Raw genomic sequence first — 5,000 nt, 5'->3', positions numbered from 1 at the left:
ACGGGTACAAATCAAGAGTCTCTGGGAGGGTGTGACATCACCCCCCCCCCCCCCCCCACAAACCAACCACTCCTCTCTGAGGAAACGTTAGAAACGCTACAGGAACACTTCTGGTTGAACCCTTTCTTCCGATCGTTCGGTGTCTCAGGACTCACTGTTGATATCGGTCCGGTGTCGAGTGAGAACGCCGCCGCCATAGTCCGCTACAAACATGTAGTAGTACTACAGCTAGGAGTACTAACAGTATGTAGTAGTAGAGCTGTGAGTACTAACAGTATGTAGTAGTAGAGCTGTGAGTACTAACAGTATGTAGTACTACAGCTAGGAGTACTAACAGTATGTAGTAGTAGAGCTGTGAGTACTAACAGTATGTAGTAGTAGAGCTGTGAGTACTAACAGTATGTAGTACTACAGCTAGGAGTACTAACAGTATGTAGTAGTAGAGCTGTGAGTACTAACAGTATGTAGTAGTAGAGCTGTGAGTACTAACAGTATGTAGTAGTAGAGCTGTGAGTACTAACAGTATGTAGTACTACAGCTAGGAGTACTAACAGTATGTAGTAGTAGAGCTGTGAGTACTAACAGTATGTAGTAGTAGAGCTGTGAGTACTAACAGTATGTAGTAGTAGAGCTGTGAGTACTAACAGTATGTAGTAGTAGAGCTGTGAGTACTAACAGTATGTAGTAGTAGAGCTGTGAGTACTAACAGTATGTAGTAGTAGAGCTGTGAGTACTAACAGTATGTAGTAGTAGAGCTGTGAGTACTAACAGTATGTAGTAGTAGAGCTGTGAGTACTAACAGTATGTAGTAGTAGAGCTGTGAGTACTAACAGTATGTAGTAGTAGAGCTGTGAGTACTAACAGTATGTAGTAGTAGAGCTGTGAGTACTAACAGTATGTAGTAGTAGAGCTGTGAGTACTAACAGTATGTAGTAGTAGAGCTGTGAGTACTAACAGTATGTAGTAGTAGAGCTGTGAGTACTAACAGTATGTAGTAGTAGAGCTGTGAGTACTAACAGTATGTAGTAGTAGAGCTGTGAGTACTAACAGTATGTAGTAGTAGAGCTGTGAGTACTAACAGTATGTAGTAGTAGAGCTGTGAGTACTAACAGTATGTAGTAGTAGAGCTGTGAGTACTAACAGTATGTAGTAGTAGAGCTGTGAGTACTAACAGTATGTAGTAGTAGAGCTGTGAGTACTAACAGTATGTAGTAGTAGAGCTGTGAGTACTAACAGTATGTAGTAGTAGAGCTGTGAGTACTAACAGTATGTAGTAGTAGAGCTGTGAGTACTAACAGTATGTAGTAGTAGAGCTGTGAGTACTAACAGTATGTAGTAGTAGAGCTGTGAGTACTAACAGTAGGTTAGACTCTGGACAGACAGGAGGTAGACGTTGTGGACAGACAGACAGACAGACAGACAGACAGACAGACAGACAGACAGTCAGACAGACAGACAGACAGACAGACAGACAGACAGACAGACAGACAGACAGACAGTCAGACAGACAGACAGACAGACAGACAGACAGACAGACAGACAGTCAGACAGACAGACAGACAGACAGACAGACAGACAGACAGACAGACAGACAGACAGACAGACAGACAGTCAGACAGACAGACAGACAGACAGACAGACAGTCAGACAGACAGACAGACAGACAGACAGACAGACGGTAGCCTCTCATGATTAAAGGCTAATGCAGAAGCTAGCGGCGGCTGTGAGGTGGGACCTGAACAGCGCTGAGCTCCGACGCGCCCTCAGTCGGAACACAAATCATATTCTTTAAGGTCGGCGCGCGGCGGGCTGCACAGACCCCCCCCCCTCAGAGGGGCGGAGCCAGAGGAACTCACTCTGGAGGGGTGTGAAGGGCAGCAGTGTGTGTCTGTGTGCATGTATGTGTGTGTGTGTGCGTGTGTGTGTGTGTGTGTGCACATGCCTGTGTGTGCACACGTGCTTGTGTGTGCACACCTGCGTGTGTGTGCACACCTGTGTGTGTGTGTGTGTGTGTGTGTGTGTGTGTGTGTGTGTGTGTGTGTGTGTGTGTGTGTGTGTGTGTGTGTGCGGCCACATGCGTGTGTGTGCAGGAGGGCCGGGGCCCGGGGGCCGGGGCCCGGGGGGGTCACCAGTTCTGACCCACACACTGATGAGTTTCTGGCTCAGAAGCGAAGAACCAGCAGAGCTGAGGAATGTTCCCCCCCTCGGTCCTCGTCTTCATCCATCCTCCTCACATTCTCTCCCCCCCCTCCCCCTCTCTCCCCCTCCTCCCCCCTCTCTCCCCCTCCCTCCCCCGGCCCGTCGGAGCAGGAGGAGGGTCTCCCTGCCGTCCGTCCGGAGCTGTTTTAATGAGTTGGCTGTGTGGACACACGTCCTCTCAGATCAAGCCCAGCGCAGAAGACCTGCAGGGCGGGGGGGGGGGCTCGTAGCTGAACACCATCACAAGCACCGGGTTGAACCGGCGAATGGACATCCTACGAGCTAGGGCTGGAGGACACGCAGAGAGGCGGGTCTTACTGCTGTCCTTGACGGGCAATCTCACGGTCCAATGGGGGGACGGGTCCCAGGGCTGAGGGTCACTCGTCACTCATGGGTCATCACGCTAGTTCTGCATTTCATGCCTGTCTGCAGTTACAGATATATATATATCTTTATATATATATATATATATATATATATATATATATATATATATATCATATATATATATTATATAGATATGTGTCTATGAAGTAAATATAGTTTATATATCGGCTGTCTATGTTGGGAACATTGCCGTTCTCTCTTCAGTGGTTGCCTGCTGTTTCTCTATTAAGCCTCTTTGAGAAGGAAGTGCTGAGCTTGTGACGCGTGGTCTTATCTTTGAGACATTGTGCGCTTTATGAATACATTAAATCAACGCTTTTCTCGGTCCCTCCCCTTATGGGACCGTTCTGCCCTTTCCCTTCTTCTAATTGGTCCACCAGCCTCACCCAACCCCCTCCCCCCCCCCCTGTTATTAACCCACTTCCGTGACCTTCTGAGAGGCAGAGGGGCGGTCTGAATGCGGCTCCACTGAGTTGAGGTAATGACACCAGCTCCCAGTCCGGTGAGGTCGTCCCCAAGGTGGCCCCCGCTGTACAGGACTGCTGTCGGGGGACTTTCCACCCGCTCGCCTTTTGAGTCGAGTCACTGGCACCGCGACTTGTTTACAAAATCAATGGCCTATGCTAATGATGGCCCAGTGCACCCTGGGTAAAGACTTCCTAATGGTGCTGAAGTGACCTCTTCAGCATCCCCTCATCGATCTCGTCCTGTCAGCGGCCGCGCTGGGATCTTATGAGCATGTTGTACACAAAAAAACAAACAAACAAACAAACAAGCCAACACCCAGCGCTGAACCAGCCGCAGCATGGAGGAGGGCCCACGTTGTACTGGTGATGTAGATAGATGGGGAGAGGCAGCATGTACACACCATGGCCCAGCGGGTGTGTGCAGCTTCTGTGTGGGTGTGAGTGTGCATGCGTGTGTGTTTGTGTGTATGTGTGTTGGTGTGTGCTTGTGTCTGTTTGCCTCTGCTGCGTGCGTGTGTGAGTGAATGTGTGTGTCTCTGTGTGTGTTGCATGCGTGTGTGAGTGGATGTGTGTGTGCTGAAGACAGGGTGATGTATGCAGAACAAGACGGCTGGGAAGGCTTTGATGAGAGGATCTCTCTCTGTCGGTGTAACACTGCCATGCAGAAACAGAAGCCAGTGGAAGAGACACCTTAATGATGGCATGGGGGGGGCACACCCCATCTCCAGAGCAGTACAGCATGGGGCCGTCCTCCAGCGGGTGGTAGATTGACTTCAGACACCTCTACCCCCCTGGCTCCTCTCTCTCCAGCTCCTCTCCTCTCCTCTCATCTCCTCTCCCTTCTCTCCTCTCCTCTCCTCTCCTCTCTCTCCTCTCCTCTCCTCTCCTCTCCTCTCCTCTCCTCTCCTCTCCTCTCCTCTCCTCTCCTCTCCTCTCCTCTCTTCTATTCTCCTCTATTCTCCTCTCCTCTCCTCTATTCTCCTCTCCCCTCCTCTCCTCTCCCTCCTCTCCCTCCTCTCTAATCCTCTCCTCTCCTCTCCCTTCTCTCCTCTCCTCTCCTCTCCCTCCTCTCCTCTCCACTCCTATCCCTCCTCTCCTCCTCTCTTCTGCTCTTGTTTTGATTCACTGGCTCATCGCTAGTGTCAATGAAAGGTCGTGACACAGGATACAAGAGTTTGGGACGGAGAGAATTACAGCAGGTACAGAGCTGAGGTGATCTGGAAAATGAGGGCAGAGAGAGAGAGAGAGCGAAAGGGAGGGAGAGACTGAAATAGAAGGAGGGAGAGAGAAAGATAAAAGATGATTTCTAGAAGCTCACGTTTCAGATCTTTTTTTAAATGGCGTTTAAAAAATAATCTTTTGAAATTATTCCAGAAATCATTCATCCAACATGATTGCCATCCCACATGACATGTTCCTATCAATATTCATAAATCAATCAAAATGACGGAACATGCAAATCACTGCAATCTGACAGCACTTTGTCATGTTGACACTTCCTGCTTCCTGTGACTTCCTGTGGTTAAAGCCCCGTAAGTGTCAGCGTGTTATGATATGATCGTACCTTCATGTGCTCTAAATATAGACCAGAGCCACACCGTGGCTGCCGTTCAGCTGGGATGTGACACCAGCCATCGCTGCCATTTGTCGGCTGAGTGACAGTTCTGTCATCCAACCACAACCTGGGCCTGTCCTGTCCCCATAGCAACGCTCCATTCAAATCAACAGACTCAGGGAATGGAGTCTGCGCTCTCCCTCCCTCTCTCTCCCCCTCTCCCCTTCCCAGCATTAGCTGAATGTCATCGACCTTTCCGTCTGGAGCTGAGAGTGTGAGATGCAGTCGGTTAGAGATGATACCCATCTCTTCATCACATGATTCCCGTTCATTACAGAAGTGTTAATCTGAGATTTCTCTCTATCGTTTTCTATTTTATTTAGCGTTGGCAC

The sequence above is a fragment of the Gadus macrocephalus genome, chromosome 20, assembly GCF_031168955.1.
Source record: "Gadus macrocephalus chromosome 20, ASM3116895v1".
Lineage (NCBI taxonomy): Eukaryota > Metazoa > Chordata > Actinopteri > Gadiformes > Gadidae > Gadus > Gadus macrocephalus.
The sequence above is the reverse complement of the archived record's forward strand: the minus strand, read 5'-3'. Positions refer to the sequence as shown.